At 48.5% G+C, this 18,698-nt stretch overlaps 1 protein-coding gene across 4 annotated transcripts in view; it reads left to right on the top strand.

Moving 5' to 3' along the window:
- Positions 1 to 18,698, top strand: part of DOCK2 (dedicator of cytokinesis 2) — a 1,781,615-nt gene that overhangs the window by 1,722,066 nt on the left and 40,851 nt on the right. The window lies entirely within an intron of this gene.

Genomic DNA, 18,698 nt, shown 5'->3' with positions numbered 1-18,698 from the left:
CAGACTTTACAAAGAAGTGAATGAGTGCAGAAATCACAGGATATCTCAGGTCACACATCTCCAGTCCCCACCAGAAATGTGTAGCTCCAGGAGTCATGACAGCAGATGAAGTATGTTGAGGATTGGAACTAGCTTTGTAAAAAAACACGTCAGACTATAAAAATTCTTTGAAACTCTCCAACTAATCTCTACTGGAAGTTTGATTATTACATTACATTTGAGTGTCCTGTATAAATAAAGTTTCTAAGGACTGAAAATGGGTTGTCATGGACACTCCTGTATTTAATTTACTTTCTAGGCAACGGAACATGAAAACATACAAATTTGAATGAAGAAAATAATTAGGTTTTTGTGGAGTGGCAAAATCCACCTAGTAATTAGTGAATTATGAACTCTATGGCATTGCTTTTATTATTCCCTTTTATTACATTCTTTGATTTCTTTCTTGGTTGACATCACATCATAGGTGCACTAGGTACACTATAGTAATATATTTAGTGAAAGCTGCAAGAGGTCATATATAAACTTATACATGATATTTATTGTAAGATGGATATCCTTTTTAATAGCATTAGCATTTCTGAACATATAGAGACTGACGCTGAACTTAAAGTCAGCTTTGTGGATGGATTGCATGTGTTTTCCCTCTGCATACTCTGGAGCAGAGCATGCACAGGCAATGCACATTTGTACACGTTTCAGTGACATCTCCAGTGGTGGCTGAAGGGGTGTAACTGTGCATTAACTGGGCCTGATTCTGTGTCGCACTCAATGCTGATGTCACATAGTTGAGCGCTTATTTGCAACTGCGCATGCGTTGCCCTGAGTGTACACAGAAAGGAGCTGGTGCGATTGTGACAGACAGTATCAGAAGTGTGGTGGAAAAGTGATGGTCTTTCCTGCACGTTAACTTGGAGGTGGCTACTAGTGCACACAAAAATGAGCGTTCACTGGGCATATTATGGTGTCCCAGGCGTGTCAATGCAAGCGGCTGCATACGCAGATGTACAGCTTCAAGCATCAGATGGAGAAATTGCACCTGTCATAGGGCTGATGTAATTTTTCAATGGTGCGGCCGATGGTGGCATATAAGGACACACCAACTGGCATTAAAGTCTGCATGGAGCTAAAAGTCGACATCTCAGTCCTTGCACATACTGCTGCACCAGGAGATTGTATGCCATTTGCATAAAGTCCCAGACCAAATAGATGCTGCTGTGTTTGCCTTTGTGTGCGACTCAGAATCAGCCCCACTGTGCGGTAAGAGGACATTCCTATGTAGGCAGAGTTTATCAAGGGCATGCTGATGTAATTGCGGGCCTTTCAGTGTTGTGCTTATGCATGGATGCACCTACTTTCAGACAGATCTCTTGCACTAGGGATACAGATGGTGCAGCTGTGCGCTGATAATGAGGACAACTATGAAATCCAATAAATGGATGGAGGCTGTGTCAGAAATACATGCAGCTCAGCAGAGAGACGACTATCTGCATTTTTCTCTGGACAGTGAGTATAGGTGTAATAAGGGCTAATTCAAGTCTGCATCGGTCTCGTACTGACCATTGCTGGAAAGTTGGTACTGTAGGTGCATAGCAGATGTGAGCAAGGAGTTTATGCACACATTGATAACAGGATACAGGGGTCAAAGATAAACAGCAGTTAATATGATAAGATATATGTCTCGCCTGGGCTAAGTACTGTACAGCCGTGCAGCACTGTGATGCTACAATAACACATGCAGGCTCATGCAGAACTTTTTATAGAGGCAAGTAAACAAAATGCACCTGCCATCTAGACAGTCTGTTGTTTAAGTTGGTGAAAAATATTTACTCAGATATGTGATGTTATATGCACAATACACTATACAAGTATCTGGCAGATAATCTGTTGGAATGAAAACCTGGTAATGGATGAGAGCAACTGACAATCGACCATTTGTTCCCAAACACTGGAAAATGGACAAAACCTGTCCGTGATTTAACCAATTTGTATAAACAACAGGTTTTCTCCAATTTTGTCTGCCAGATAATTGTATAGTATATGTCCAGCTTTAGTTAAGAGCCTGTAGAGTTCAGCTACATGTCAACAACCATAAAATAAAGGTAGATTTTAAGAAGTACTCTGGCAGACAAAGAAGGTGCTAGGACTTACACATGGGTGTGTCATACATCTGTAGTACGTCCCATTTCAGACTAATGCTGGATGGACATGGGTGCATAAAAAAACATCCTTATGTACAAGGTTTAAAAGTCTTGTTAGCTTGCAATGATTAGATATCAATATAGTCATTTTAAGGCTCACTTCCAAATAGCAGAAGCAATGAAAATGAATTCAGGATGCAATACTTAAGCAAACCAGTCTGCAAAGCTCCATTATCTTAGGACCGGTGTTCAGACTTTCTGGAGATCCTCAGGCTAGCCAGTGATCATCAGGCAATCCAGGTATCCTCAGGCTCTCTGGTGATCTTCAGACAATCAGTTGATCCGCAGTTAATCAGATGATCTTCAAGCTAGCTAGTGATCCTTAAGCTATCCAGAGATCTCAGGTTATCAGCTGATATTCACGCTATCTAGTGATCCTCAGGCTAACCAATGATCCTTAGGTTATCCAGAGAGCTTTATGATAGCCATGCATCCTCAAATGTCCTGTGTATGCTCCCTGATGCTGTGTATTGCTGGTGGACAATTTAAAATGCGTCCTGTGCAAGAATAAAGATAGTTCAGCTTAAAAAAGTACGTTTGCTCAAAAAAGACCCATGTGTCACAGAAATATTATGCTTTTTATTTTCCTTTTTGTTATTTTAGTCATTTGTTTTACATGCTCAGAAGTTGTTGCTGTATAAGGTCCCCTTTAATGGTAAGCCCTCCAAAAAAAAGACAGTGCAAAATGTTCAAATTGTAAAATTAATTGTAGGTTTTTAGTGCATAACTTTGCATAATATAGGTATGGAGATATACATAGAACATTTCTCTAAATAGCAGAAGTGGATATTTAAATTGGACTGGTGTTTGTAATAGATGCAAGTGATGCAAATATTCAAATGTGAATGCTTGCCCCTAAGCCAACACACAGTTTATCATTTTGAAATACCATTTTTCGAGAAATAATTGATACTTTAAGTTTATGTTCAGACTGGAAGCTGTATTTATTTTCTGCTTTAGTCACTTTATATTCAATGAAAACCATGTACTTAAAGTTATAGACTTGCATATTTATCGCACAGCTATCTAAATGTATCCTGTTTTCCTACTTGCTGTGTTTTTGGATATATTATAATATGTTATGCATGCAGTTTGTATCATAGTCCCAGAGCCGGATTAAGACCATGGGGGGCCCGGGGCACTTAAGAGAGTGGGGCCCCTAATAGAGAAGGCAGAAAATATATATATATATATATATACATATATATATATATATATACACACATATATATATATATATATATATTTGCCTCCCCAAGCAGCACACCCCCTGCCACACCGCAGATCGGATCTCTCTTCCGATCCAATCTGCGGTGCTGTGCTCCCCGGATCCCGTCCTCACTGCAGCAGCAGCGCACAGACAGGACAGCTGAGCTGAGCGACGGCTCAGCTGTCCAATAAAGTATGAATGAAGCAGCCTGCCGCTCAGTCATTGGCTGGGCACGCAGGCTGTTTCATTGATACATTATTGGACAGCTGAGCCCAGTGGCGTAACTAGAAATTTTTCTCCCCCAAGCCAAAAAATCCTTCGGCGCCCCCCCCCATACCCCCCGTAATTGGCACTAACAAAGGTAGAAAAATGTGCACACCGCAGGCGCGCGCCGGCAAAAAGGGTGTGTGGCTTTGTCGAAATGGGCGTGGCTTTGCGTGGAGGGCGTGGCATTGCAGAAAAAGACTACCTTATAACCCAGTTTTGCAACCTGCACGCCCAGACGTTGGCCACCACAGGAAAGAAAAATAATCCTGATTCATGCCCCTTACATTATTTGTCATTTTTCCTCCTTATAGTAATGCCCAGTATACATTATTCCACATACTGCAATGGCCCTTAGACATTATTCCACACACAATAATGCACATGACACAATATGCACACACTGTAATGCCCCAGACACATTATGCCACACACCGTAATGCCTGTGACACATTATGACAGGAATCGCAATGCCCGTTATACATTATGCTACACACTGCAATGCCCCTGATACATTATAGCACATACAATGTCTGTGACACAGTATGACACACACCACAATGATCCTGAGACATTATACCACATACCACAATGCCCGTGATATAGTATACAACACACCGTAATGCCTGATACATTATGACACACACCGCAATGTCCGTGATACATTATGCCACACACCGTAATGCCCATTACACATTAAGTTCTACAGTAAGGCTTCTAATTACTTTTAAATTACCTGCTTGTTGCCAGGGGTTTCATGCTCTTGGTTCCATGCATGGTGCCAGGGGTTTTCATGATCAGGGTGTTATGCTCGTTGCAAGGGGTTTCATGCACTGGGTGTCATGCTCGTTGCTAGGGGGTAGTGCTTGTTGCTAGGGCCATGCTCCCAGTGCCACATATGCCCCCAGTGCCAGATATTCCCCTACAGTGCCAGGTATATGCCCCTAGTGCCAGATATTCCCCCACAGTGCCAGGTACATGCCCCCAGTGCCACATATACCCCCCCCCCCCAGTGCCACATATGCCCCCTCAGTGCCTGCTCCCCCCAGTGCCAAATTTTCCCCCACAGTGCCAGGTATATGCCCCCAGTGCCAGATATTCCCCCACAGTGCCAGGTATATGCCTCCAGTGCCAGATCTTCCCCCCACAGTGCCAGGTATATGCCCCCAGTGCCAGATCTGCCCCCACAGTGCCAGGTATATGCCCCCAGTGCCAGATCTGCCCCCCACAGTGCCAGGTATATGCCCCCAGTGCCAGATCTTCCCCCCAGTGCCAGGTATATGCCCCCAGTGCCAGATCTGCCCCCCCACAGTGCCAGGTATATGCCCCCAGTGCCAGATCTCCCCCCCCCCCACAGTGCCAGGTATATGCCCCCAGTGCCAGATCTGCCCCCCACAGTGCCAGGTATATGCCCCAAGTGCCTGCTCCCCCCCCCCATGTGTTGGAGGGACACGGAGCGCATCGGGCGTCTCTCCTGTGTCCCTCCTGGCTCTCCCCCGCTGGTCTAATACAGGAAGTGCCGGTTCGTGAGCCAATCAGAGCTCACGAACGGCACTTCCTTAGACCGGCCGGGGGAGAGCCAGGGAGGGACACAGGAGAGACGCGCGATGCGCTCCGTGTCCCTCCAACACAGCAGGGAGGGAGAGGAGACCGCAGATTGACATGCGGACGCTCGTCCGCATGTCAATCTGTTCTGGAGCCGGGGAGCGGAGCACAGCACCGCAGATCGGATCGGAAGAGAGATCCGATCTGCGGTGTAGTGTAGCAGGGGGCCCTTTTGGAAAGTTGGGCCCGGGGTACGTATCCCCCGGGCCCCCCCCCTTAATCCGGCTCTGCAAAGTCCTGTGGAGTTGTTCTGTTGTGAGTAATTACGGAATGTCATCCTCCACATCTGAAAGTTAGGAAAGTTGGAAACAAAACATTATTTAGTAACTATATCAGTGGTTCTCAAACTGTGTGCCTAGGCACCCTGGGGTGCTGCGAGGCTCCAAAGGGTGTGCCTCGGCTTGGTGGTCCAGGATCAAATCAAATTACTGTATATAAATACAAAGTGAGAAGCAAAACCAGTACTAGTTGCTGCCAGTCATAAAACAACTGTACACCACCACATAACTGAACATAAGGATGGCAGGTAGGCACAATTTACATAATTTTATACTTTTTCCCCAAATATATCAATGATAAACTTTTGTCCTAGGGGCGCCATGAAAAGACATGATGATACTTTAGTGTGCCGTAATTCAGGAAAGTTTGGGAACCACTGGACTATATAGTTACTTCATAAAATGTACTAATGTAATATATAGGGCGAGATGCAGGAAGCTAAAATATGCGGCCAAACCTCCGAAAATGTAGTTTCTGGAGACTTGGTCATGTACTGCGTATGCGCCAAGCTCCAGAATGCGGGATCCCTCCCAGCACCGCCCCGTGGCATGCGCGGCACTTGACACATGCACAGATAGGACTCTGGGTCTTAAACTCTGAAGTCCTATCATCGTAAAGGACAGCACTTACCGCAAGAGCTGTCCTTTGGGATATTCTTCATGCATGCGCAATTAGTAAATGCCTATATGCATGCGGAGAGTTGCGGGATGCATCACAAGCAAAATTTTTAACCCCTTTGCTGCTATGCTTATTTTGCTTATAGCTCCTGAGGGAACTATTCGCAAGCCCCACCATGGCGAGCGTACATTCCCGCAGCGCACCGCGAGCCCTAACAGAGCTAGAAGAAAGAAGAGTGGTGAGTACTAAGCCGGCGTCCTGGTTAGCGGGTCGCCGGCCGTTATGGCGCATGAGGGTACGGAGATGCATAGCTTCTACATGGGGTGGCTGGGTCTCCAGACTCAGTACACAGTGCAGATGCACAGTTTCTGAGGGGGCGGACTGAGCCTCAGTACACTACATGTGTACACTGTACCCAGACTGGCATTTAAAAGGGGGCTGACTCCATTTTAGGCACAAAATTACCTCAGCCAGTATAAAAAAGAGCGGGAAGAATGTGCGCCATTAAAGGGGTGGGGCTTCACTATGAGCGGATCCAGCAGCTCACCAGCACCATTTTCCCTCTGCAGTGGACACAGATGCTGACTGACAGGGATGCACAGCTCCTCCGGAGAGACTCCACATTACCTCAGCAGTACCAGGGGGTCATAGCAGGGGGGGAGCGATTATTAGTGTACTGAGTCCATAATTTAGGTACTTAGTCTGCGACCCGGCTAAGCTTGGCATTAGCAGTAAGGGTGCCATGTACTGGCTCCATACTATCTCTGTGTCTCCCTGGAAGGCTCTTTGTGGGTTAATTGTGCATTTAACCTGTTCCTGTGTGTGTGTGTGCTGTCACTGTCACAGTATGTCAGACAAAGAGTGTGTTTCATGTAAGGCACAGTGTTCCTCTTCTCCAGGGGGTTCACTACGGTGTACTCAGTGCAGTGTACCTTCCCAGGCTAGCAGGGCAGAGCTAGCTTGGCTGAACTCCATTAAGGGAATGATTTCCTGTGTCAAAGGAACTAAATACCCTGTTTGAAGAACCGTGGGTTAATCCTGATAGGAAATTTCCAATCCCTAAAAGGTATATCATATTTTCCTTTTCCTACTGAGGATATGAAAAAATGGGAAAATCCACCGATAGTCGATGTATCAGTATCCAGGCTGTCACAGAAAATTGTATTGCCTGTCCCGGGTGCAGCCTCCCTAAAAGGCTGATCGTAGAATTGAGACTACACTCAAATCCTTGTATACAGCTGCTGGGGTGGCCCAGAGACCCACTATATCATGTGGGTGGATTACTAAGGCCATCGCCAAATGGTTGGGTAACCTACTTGAGGGGTTAGATACCTTGCCTCAGGGGGAGATTATTTTACTCCTGCAACATATACAGGACTCTGCGAACTTTATGGTGAAAGCCATAAAAGAAATAGGCTTGCTTAATGCACGCACCACTGCTATGGCAGTGTCAGAACGCAGAGACTTATGGCTACGCCAGTGGACTACTGACGCAGACCCCAGTAAAGGCGTAAAAGGCCTACCTTTCACAGGAGAGGCCTTATTTGGAGATGAACTAGACAAATAGATCTCCAAAGCTACTGCGGGTAAGTCCATATATCTTCATTCTGCAGCTGCCCCAGCCAGGAAGTCCTACTCAGGACCTAATCTATAGTCCTTTCAGACTGCCAAATTTAAGAGCAAATCCAGAGGTTCTTCTACAGTCACCAGAGGCGCTAGAGGTAAACCACGCAAACCAGCATCTGCCGGTTCTCAGGAACAGAGCTCAAGTCTGCTTCCTCAAAGCCTTCAGCATGATGGTGGACCGCGATGCCTGGAAGACTGGCGGGTAGGTGCCCAACTAAAATTTTTCAGTCACATCTGGACAGGTTTGTGTCAGGATCTTATTTCCCAGGGCTACAGACTGGAGTTTCAGGAGCTCCCACCTCACAGGTTCTTCAAATCAGGATTATCAGTTTCGCAAGAAGCAAGTATAACTTTACAGGACGCCATTCAAAAACTAGTACAGGCTCAGGTCATTGTTCCAGTTCCACCTCATCTGCAAAACAAGGGGTATTATTCCAACTTGTTTGTAGTACCAAAACCGGATGGTTTGGTAAGACCGATTTTGATCCTCAAGTCGTTGAACCTGTACTTATGAGTGTTCAAATTCAAGATGGAGTCTCTGAGAGCGGTGATCTCAGGTCTGGAGAAGGTAGAATTCCTAGTATCTTTGGATATCAAGGATGCGTACCTTCACATTTCGATCTGGCTGCCTCATTAGACTTATCTACGGTTTTCACTGCAGGACTCTCACTACCAGTTCCAGGCCCTGCCATTTGGTCTCTCCACGGCACCGAGAGTGTTCACCAAAGTGATGGCAAAGATGAAGTTTCTACTCCGCAAACAGGGAGTCAACATAATTCTGTACCTGGATGATCTTCTGATAAAGGCGCCATCCAGGAAGCATTTTGTTGGACAGCATTGACCTCTCAACCAGACAACTCCTGGATCACGGGTGGATTCTGAACTTACCAAAATCTCACCTGGAACAGACGCAGAGGCTTCCTTTCCTGGGAATGATACTGGACACAGAGTCTCAGAGAGTGTTCCTTCCCTTGGAGAAGGCTATAGTAATTCAGTCGATGGTTCGGGCTATCCTGAAGCCAACCCGGATCTTGGTGCATCTGTGCATTCGCCTTCTGAGGAAAATGGTGGCCTCTTACAAGGCGCTTCAGTATGGAAGGTTTCATGCGAGGCCCTTCCAGTTGGATCTGTTGGACAAATGGTCCGGATCGCATCTTCACATGCACCAGAGGATCTGTCTGTCGCGAAGAGCCAGAATCTCCCTTCTGTTGTGGCTACAGACTTCTCACCTCGTCGAGGGTCGGAGGTTCGGGATTCAGAATTGGATTCAGCTAACCACAGACGCAAGCCTCAGATGTTGGAGCAGTCACCCAGGCAGTGCAGTTTCAAGGAAGATGGTCAAGTTAGGAAGTTGTCCTTCCAATAAACATCTTGGAACTCTGGGCAATCTACAATGCCCTTCTGCAGGCCCCATCTCTACTTCGGAATCAGGCCATTCAAGTCCAGTCGGACAATGTAACGTCAGTAACGTATATAAACCGACAGGGCGGAATGAAAAGCAAAGCAGGAATATCAGAGGTGTCAAGAATTCTCTGGGCGGTAAAACACGCCGTGGCATTGTCGGTGGTCTTCATTCCGGGAGTGGATAACTGGGAAGCAGACTTCTTCAGCAGAAATGACCTGCACCCCGGGAGTGGGGCCTCCACCCAGAGGTGTTCCGGTAGTTGACACGTCGGTGGGGATAACCAGAGATTGGCATGATGGCCTCTCGACTCAACAAGAAGCTCAAGCAGTATTTTTTGCAGGTCGAGAGACCCACAAGCAGTGATGGTAGACGCTCTAACTTCTCCGTGGGTCTACCAGCTGGTGTACGTGTTTCCTCCATTTCCTCTAATCCCAAGAATTTTAAAGAGAATAAAAAGGGAAAAGGTTCAAGCAATCTTCATTGCTCCGGACTGGCCTCGGAGGGCCTGGTACGCGGATCTTCTTGAGATGCTGATCGAAGATCTGTGGCCTCTACCTCTTCGTGAGGATCTTCTGCAACAGGGCCTGTTCATCTATCAAGACTTACCGTGGATATGTTTAACAGCATGGAAGTTGAATGGCTGATTCTAGCCAGGAGAGGGATTCCTGACAAGGTCACCCCGACTATGATCCAAGCCAGGAAGGAGGTAGCTTCTAAACATTACCACCGTATATGGAAGAAGTATGTCTCTTGGTGTGAGAGCAGACAAAATTCTGAGGTGGAATTTCATCTGGGACGTCTCCTGCTTTTTCTACAGTCGGGAGTGGATGTGGGCCTATGCCTAGGCTCCATTAAAGTCCAGTTTTCGGCCTTGTCTATTTACTTTCAGAAACACATGGCTTCTCTCCCTGAGGTCCAGATGTTCTTGAAAGGTGTTCTGCACATCCAGCCTCCCTTTGTGCCTCCCACGGGATCTCCATTTGGTGCTGCAGTTCCTCCAATCAGACTGGTTTGAACTGTTACAGGAGGTTGACGTAAAATACCTTACGTAGAAGACCGTCACACTGTTGGCCTGGGCTTCAGCAAGACGTGTGTCAGAGCTAGGGGCGTTGTCTCACAAGAGTCCCTACTTAATTTTCCATGAGGACAGAGCTGAACTCATTAGCAATTTCTTCCTAAGGTGGTGTCCGCATTTCACATCACCCCACCTATTGTGGTTCCGGCTGTTACGGACACCTCTGCTATTTCAAAGTCTTTGGATTTTATGAGGGCTTTGAAGGTGTATGTAAGGAGAACAGCTTGTCACAGAAAATCCGACTTGCTGTTCGTTCTCTATGATCCCAATAAAATTGGGTGTCCTGCTCAAAGCAGTCTATTGCATGGTGGATCAGGCTCACTATCCAGCATGCTTATTCAACAGAATGATTGCCTGTTCCAAAATCTGTACAGGCCCACTCTACTAGGTCGGTGGGTTCTTCTTGGGCGGCTGCCTGAGTTGTCTCGGCTTTACAGCTCTGCCGAGCAGCTACTTGGTCAAGTTCGAACATGTTTGCAAGATATTATAAGTTCGATACTTTGGCCTCTGGGAACCTTCAGTTTGGTCAGTCAGTTCTGCAGGAACCTCAGCACTCTCCCACCCGGTTTGGGAGCTTTGGTACTTTCCCATGGTACTAAATGGATTCCCAGTATCCCCAAGGACGTAAGAGAAAATAGGATTTTAATTACCTACCGGTAAATCCTTTTCTCATAGTCTGTAAGGGATACTGGGCGTCCGCCCGGTGTTTCGTTCTTCCTGCAGTGTTACTTAGTAAAGTATTCTGGTTAATTCAGCTGTTGCTGTTCCCGGTTTCAAGTTTGGTTAGCATGGCATTCCTCTTGTTCTGGTTGTGCTGGTTCGTAATCTCACCACTTTCCTTATCTATCCTTCTCTCTTATCTATCATTCTCTCAAAGTATGTCCGTCTCCTCGGGCACAGTTTCCTAGACTGAGTCTGGTAGGAGGGGCATAGAGGGAGGATCTAGTGCCACTATCAAATTCCTAAAGTGCCCATAGCTCCTAGTGGACCCATCTATACCCCATGGTACTAAATGGATTCCCAGTATCCCCTACGAACTACGAGAAAAGGCACATACTGTCTATCCAAATGTCCCAAAAAGTGCTTATTTAATAAAACTGCAAAAATGTGAACTGTAAACAAATGTGTGTAAATGTTTGTTTTACTAATGACAATTAAGATATTCTTTGTGGTTCCTGCTTCACTATTTCAAAAGAGGATGTCCCTGAGTGTGTACGTGCCAGGAAAAGGAACATCTTGTATACGAAGTGTGCTCCACCAGCTGCTGGCTCTGCTAGAATTTCTGTAGTGCAGTGTCCTTGCTGACAGGGCCTAAATCATTTGATAGAGGAGATTTTTTCGCCATTCAAATAACGGTGTCACCAAGTTTATTGAAGGTAGTATGTGGGTAGCAGGATGGTGAATAGAACACTTTTAATGTTTTCTACCCTATTTCTAAGTTTATAAAAATGTTTGCAGTGTTTTGACTGAAAGCGGCGGGGTCTGAGTCTTCAAGATGGCGCCGGGGAAGGCTGCCTCGATGCTACTGCTCCTCTTTCTTTTGTTTTTATGTATGTGCCCCCTCATCCCTGCTACCCTAATCTCTTATTTCAAAGAGGAGATGCTAGTTATTGGTGAATCAGTCACCCAGAGACTCACTTCGGCATGTCTGGGTGGCCTGCTGGAGGGCTGCGGGTGCTGGGAGAGCTGCGGCCGGTGTGGCTATGGCCCAGCACGGGTATGGTGGTGCGGCTGCGAATGGAGCCTGGTTTCACAAATGGCGCTGGATATCAGAGTTGCAGCGAGCCGCGAAGGAGCAAGGGATACGGCTGCGGAGATGCAGCGGTGAACCTGGGGGCGGCAGGAGGTCCGGAGGGACGCGTACACCGCTGACGCTGGAAGTGTCAGTGGCTTTGAGCGGTACGCGACCCCCGCTTGTCTCCAAGATGCTACAGCCTGTGGAGCACCCTCTATGGGCGGAATGTCAGAATGCATGCTGGGTACTATGAGACCCACCGGACTGGGCCAGCCCTAAGGGATCAGGAGGCAGTAGACAGATAAACTCCCAGTAAGACTGGAGAGTGTGAGCGGCGACTAGTTGACCAGGAGCGGCAGCTGTCCCAGTGGGAACAGGACGAGACATCAGGTAACAATGGAGTCCCAGTCAGGGGTGCTCCCGGCTGGAGGGGATGTCAGCGGCGGCATAAGTGGGCCCCAGAGGGTTCGTCATGGGAACATGGAGGCCACGGCCCCCCAGGCCTGGAGATGGCGGTGGCCGCAACGGAGAGCCTCGGCTGGGCCACCTGGGAACCAGGCTGGTGACACTTTAATGGCTGCTATGGAAGCCCCTAGGGGGAAGCACCGCAGAGGCACGCGGTCGGGGGCCCTAGTCAAGTGGAGATGCAGGGGGCTCAGATCAGCCCTCCCAGCAGTGGTAATGGTCAGTGTATGCTCCCTTGCCAATAAAATAGATGAACTGCAGATGCTTCTGCGTAGCGCCAGCGCTGGCATTGCTGGTTCAGCTGCCCTGTGATTCACGGAAACCTGGCTCAGCGAGCGTTTGCCCAATGAGTCCCTGTCCCTGCCGGGCTTCTACATGTATAGGGCAGATAAGTCAGTGGAACTGTCAGGGAAGTCAAAAAGCAGTTGGTATTTGTTTCTACATCAACAACGGCTAGTGCACCGACCCTGTCAACGTGCAACGATCCTGTAGCCCTCACTTGGAGACTTGTGTATCAGCTGTAAACCCTTCTACTCCCCTCGCGAGTTTGCATCATTTATCTTAGTTGGGGTTTACATGCCCCCACAGTCTTGCGTGAGGACAGCGCTGCAACATCTTTCATCGTGCATTAATGACACGGAGTGCAAATATCTGGACTCTCTGCTCATCATCCTGAGTGACTTCAACAAGCCAACTTGTCAAAGGAGCTACCAAAATACCGACAGCATGTTAAATGCCCCACGCAAAGTGACAATGGGGGTTATTCCGACCCGTTCGCACGCAGCGGTTTGTCACTGCGGTGTGAACGGGTCCGGAATGCGCAGCATGCGCACTGTGCATGCGAGTCATTGCTCGGCAACAGGGGTCGCCGGGTTACGTCGCAGATTAAGAAGAAAGCGGTTGCAGCGGCGACCGCAAGAAGATTGACAGAAAGAAGGCATTCCTGGGCGTCACCAGACCGTTGGCGACCGTTTTGGGGGAGTGGTGGATAAAACGCAGGCTTTTCAGAAGGACGGAGGGCGGATGTCTGACGTCAAAGCCGGGACCTGCATCGCTGGAGCCGTCGCACAGGGTAAGTAGGTCTAGGGCTAGTCTTCTTTTACACAAAACTTTTTTAGCTTAGCAGGGCTGCACAAGCGTTCTCAGCCCTGCTAAGCTAAAATACACTCCCCCATAGGCGTGGACATGTTGATCGCACCAGCAGCAAAAATTTGCTGGCTGCGATCAACTCAGAATGACCACCCATATCTTGGACCACTGCTACACTAAAATAAAGGACACCTATCACTCTGTCTCCCAGGTGGCTCTTGGGCTGTCTGATCACTGCCTGGTCCACCTGCTGCCCACTTACAAGCAATTAGTGAGATCCGCTAAGCCAGTTGTCAAGTCGGTGAGGCGATGGACCAGCGAAGTCGTACAAAATCTGCAGGCATAGTTTGAATGCACTGACTGGAACGTGTTTGAGTCTGCGGCAAATTACCTCAATGACCTTGCCGACACTGTTACGTCGTACGTCAAATTCTGTGACAAACTATGTGTGCCATCAATAATCGGGATCCGGTCAAGATGCCGCCGGACGGAATCCCGGCGGTCGAAATACCGACACCGGAATCCCGACCGCCACAATCCCGACATATTCTCCCTCCGTGGGTGTCCACGACACCCATAGAGGGAGAATATAATAGTGTGCCGAGCGTGGCGAGCGAAGCGAGCCCGCAAGGGGCTGCGTTCCACTTGCCACCCCTGTCGGCATTGTGTGGTCGGGATTCCGGCGTCGGTATTTCGACCGCCGGGATTCCGACCAGCGGCATTTAGTACTGATCCCCAATAATCTGTCTGCATCTATGCAAACAACAAGCTTTGGTTTACTGCTAACCTAAGGCAGCTACGCCTAGCTAAGGAGGAGGCACACAGGAGTGTGGACAAACTCATTTACAGATAGGCCAGGAATACCCTATCCAAGGAGACCAAGGCAGCGAAAAAACGCTATGCCGACAAGCTCGTGACCAATTTCTCGGCAAACGAACCTCGGTCGGTATGGAAGGGCCTGAAGGCTGCCCCAAACTACAAGGTCTCCACCCCCTGCGCTCGGCTCCAGCCAAAAGCTGGCGGAGGACCTGAACCACTTCTACTACAGGTTCGAAAAGCCCTGCGATGCCCTGCCTCATTCTGCTGGGATGAAAGCACCCTCGTGCCCACTAGGCATCATGCCCATCCCTCACGTGGATGTTGCAGAAGTCACTAAGCTTTTCAGCAGACTGAAACCCAGGAAGGCATCGGGGCCTGACGGCGTATCTAAATCCGCGCTAAAAACTTGTGCTGCACAGTTGGCTCCAGTCTTCATAGCTATCTTCAACAAGTCGCTCGGTACTGGAGTGGTGCCAGCCTGCTTCAAGTGCTCGACCATTATCCCAGTGCCAAAGAAACCTGCTGCTCCAGTGAACATGAAGAACTACAGGCCGGTAGCACTAACATCGGTGGTGATGAAGATGTTGGAACAACTGGTACTGACCCATCTAAAGTCCACAGTAGGTCCCCTCCTTGACCCTCTCCAGCTTGCCTACAGGGCAAATAGATCGGCAGAGGACGCAGTGAATTTGGGTCTGCATCACATCTTGCAGCATGTAGACTCACCAGGGGGTTACGCGAGGGTACTATTCCTGGACTTCAGCTCTGCATTTAACACTATCATTTCTGGTCTGCTGCAATCGAAAATGCACAGACTCCTAACGGTGCAGGAGCAGAGAGTAAGGATGGGGAAATTCTCCTCGGGAGTATGGATAACCCGCCCGGGTGCCCCCCAGGGGTGAGTCCTTTCCCCCTTCCTGTTCTCTTTTTACACCAATGACTGCATCTCTTGTGACAAGTCAATGAAACTCCTTAAATTTGCAGACGACACCACGCTAATTGGCCTGATCACGGATGGAGAGGAGACTGCTTGAAGGAATGAGGTAGAATGGCTGGTCACCTGGTGCAGCGCTAACAATCTACAGTTAAATGCATCAAAGACGGTTGAGATGATCATAGACTTTAGGAAGCATCCACCTACACTCCCCCCACTAACAGTTGCGGGCAGTGCAGTAGCGGTAGTTGAATCCTTTAGATTTTTAGGCTCCACGATTGCTAGGGATCTGAAGTGGAAGGCCAACATCGACGGCATTGTGAGGAAAGCCCAGCAGAGGCTGTACTTCTTACGCCAACTTAGGAAGTTCAAGCTGCTGCAGGAACTCCTGGTGCTCTTCTACTTAGCTATTATCCAATCCGTTATCTGCACCTCCATAATAGTGTGGTTTGGCTCAGCCTCAACTTATGACAGGAACAGACTACAGCGAATAGTGGGGGCAGCGGAAAAAATCATAGGGACAAATCTCCCGGCGATTGAGGATATATAACGGGCAAGGGTTACTAAGTGGGCGGAAAGGACCACCGGTGACCACTCCCACCCCACTCACGACATGTTCAGAAGGCTGCCGTCAGGGAGGCGGTACGGCTCGCAACTGGTGAGAACCGTCAGACACAGGAACAGTTTTTTCCCCCAAGCAACTATCCTAATAAATTCGATGGGCGCGTAGCCCATTCCATTTGCAATTCAACCTGGCACATGTATCTATGAACCTATCATGCTGCTCTTCCCCATGTGTGTTTGGTCTTGTTATGTATGTATACTGTCTTAAGAGCGGTGTCTATCGGAAACAAATCCCTTGTTTATTGTGTATTGTGCACTGATATACTTGGCAATAAAGTGTTTCTGATTCTGTAAGGGGGTGACTTTAAGGTAGGTTCCCCCTTTGAAGTGCCTAACACGAGTCCCACTCATGCTTAGCAGTGAAGTGGTTATACTAAGGCTTGCCATAATATCCCTTTAATGTGGGCAGGGCCACAATGAGGGGGTGGGGGTGGCGGCATGCACCCCGGGTGCAGGATTTGAGGGGGCACCAAGGAGTTACAGAGGAGCAGGGTTTTGTTTTGTTTTTAACCGCAGTGCTATGCTGCTCCAGTGAGACCACAGACGGCTCCCGGAGCAGTGTCTCTGACCCATCTGTCTGTCCGCAGCTGGCTTCAACGCTGTGCGGGTGAGCTCCAGTTCCTGGGATCTCTCCTATGCCAGCTACTGTCTTAAACTCTCTTCTTTGCCATGCAGTGCAGCGTGCAAGCTATAGAAGCGAGGTGTTGGTGCTGTGTTTTTCAGCAGGCTATGATCCCGACTGCCTGCCCAGCACCAACCGGTAACAAGCTGCTGGCAACACACCACAGCTAAACCTGGACAACCTCCAACTTGCACCGAGTATCACTACAGCAGCTTTGTGGTGAGTTTAAAGATGGACTTTATTATCGCACTGTGCTCCAAGTTAGCAGTATCAACCTCCGCTTTGCCTCCCAGATGGGGGGGATTTTGTGTAGCTTCTATGGGGATGTAGTGCAGTGATATAGTGTACCATATAGGGTATGTAGTGTAGTAATGTATTTCAGTATATAGGGCATGTAGTGCACTGATGTGGTGTAGCATATAAGGGGATGCAGTGCAGTGATGTAGTGTAGCATATAGGGTATGTAGTGCAGTGTATAGGGGCATGTAGTGTAGTGATGTAGATCAGCGTGTAGGGGGATGTAGTGTAGTGATGGGAAGCATGTGACACTTAGGGCATTTGGGGCACGTGACACTTAGGGCATTTGGGGCACATAGGGTAATATTGTCCAACAGTATCCCCATTTTTAAAATACAATTTTTGATAATCTGATTATTTTAGTCTGACAGGATTTGCTTGTTTGTGTTTTTTTGTGTGTGTGTTTGTGTGTGTGTATGGGGGGAGGGGGGGAATTACTGCCTTGCCCCAGGTGACGAATATCCTAATTTCAGCCCTGATTTGAGACACCTATGATTTACACAGGTTCTGTGGCTGGCTAAATTCAAGCATGCTTTTCACCTGGTATTAATCAGCCACAGAGCCTGTAATATAATAAGTGTCCCAGGTAAGAGAAATATTGTGGCAAGCCTAGTTACACGGTTTATATTGTAGCCAGTCCACTCAGAACTCAAATTCCTTAATCAGAGCAGTTGACTTCTATATTTTTTAATGAAAGCTTTCAGTTGTTCAGGACAGCCCCAGTGGTAGCACCTACAGAGCTGGAACTGAATGCACACTGGCGTACCTATAATGGGTGCAAAGTGTGCAGTGCACATGGGCCTCTTGGTCCAGGGGGGCCTCCACACTGCACACCCTGCACCCATTTAATTATGCTCACCTCTCTAACGACCCAGCACTGGCTGCATAGCAGCAAATATCACTAGGAAAATGGCTGCTGCTGCTATTTTCTGGTGATTCACGCATGCGCAATAGAGATGTCCCCAGGAACGCAGCTCAAGCACCATGCTCCCGGAGACTTCTGGCACAATGCCAGTCTACTGCACCGCAGGAGAGGATGGGGCCCAATCAGAGACTGCAGCATACTTGCCTACCCTCCTGGAAGCTGCGGGAGCCTCCCAACTTTTGGGGTAGTCTCACTCAGCATCCGGAAGGGTAGGTGACTCTCCCGCATCCCTCCCGCTTCCTAGGGATAGTGGGCAGGATGGGGATAAAATCCCCAAAATATCGGTGGCTGTGTGAAGGGGAGTGAATTGTACCATTTAGCCCCGCCCCATATTCATGGACCCGCGAATGGCGGGTATTTACCCCATCTTGGGGATGGGGCATAATGACATCCCAATCCCCTCCCCCCTCCCGAAGTATCCTGCTGTGTCTCCTCTCCAGGCTTCTACGCAGATGTGTATTAAGAGACGAGGGGCATGGCCGGATTAACAATGGGGCGGATGGAGCTTCAGCTCCAAGCCCTCCACTGAAAATAGGCCCAGAGAGTTCCCTGCAGGCAGTTGCCAGTGCTGACAGGAAAAAAAACATTTCCTGTCAGCACATACAGCAGCTCACTCACCTCCGGCTGCCCATGCACCCCAACCCAAACTGGTTGGCCTCTGTCCTGACCTCCAGCACCACACCACGGAGTCATAAAACTGCCTTCATGTTGTAAGGGGGCGGGGCTTCGGACGGTCACGGGGGCGGAGCCTCGTAGATAACTCCGAGACAGCAGCCTCCTGTCAAGACCCTTCCACTCTTTCATTAGGCATGTTATTGTTGGGAAGCTGCAGCAGGAATGCTATGCTGCAGCAAAAGCATTTATCTTTTGATGGACAAGGGGGCGGGACCTCGTGTTGCAAGGGG

The sequence above is a fragment of the Pseudophryne corroboree genome, chromosome 6 (assembly GCF_028390025.1).
Source record: "Pseudophryne corroboree isolate aPseCor3 chromosome 6, aPseCor3.hap2, whole genome shotgun sequence".
NCBI lineage: Eukaryota > Metazoa > Chordata > Amphibia > Anura > Myobatrachidae > Pseudophryne > Pseudophryne corroboree.
This window is presented reverse-complemented; position numbering and strand designations above follow the sequence as displayed.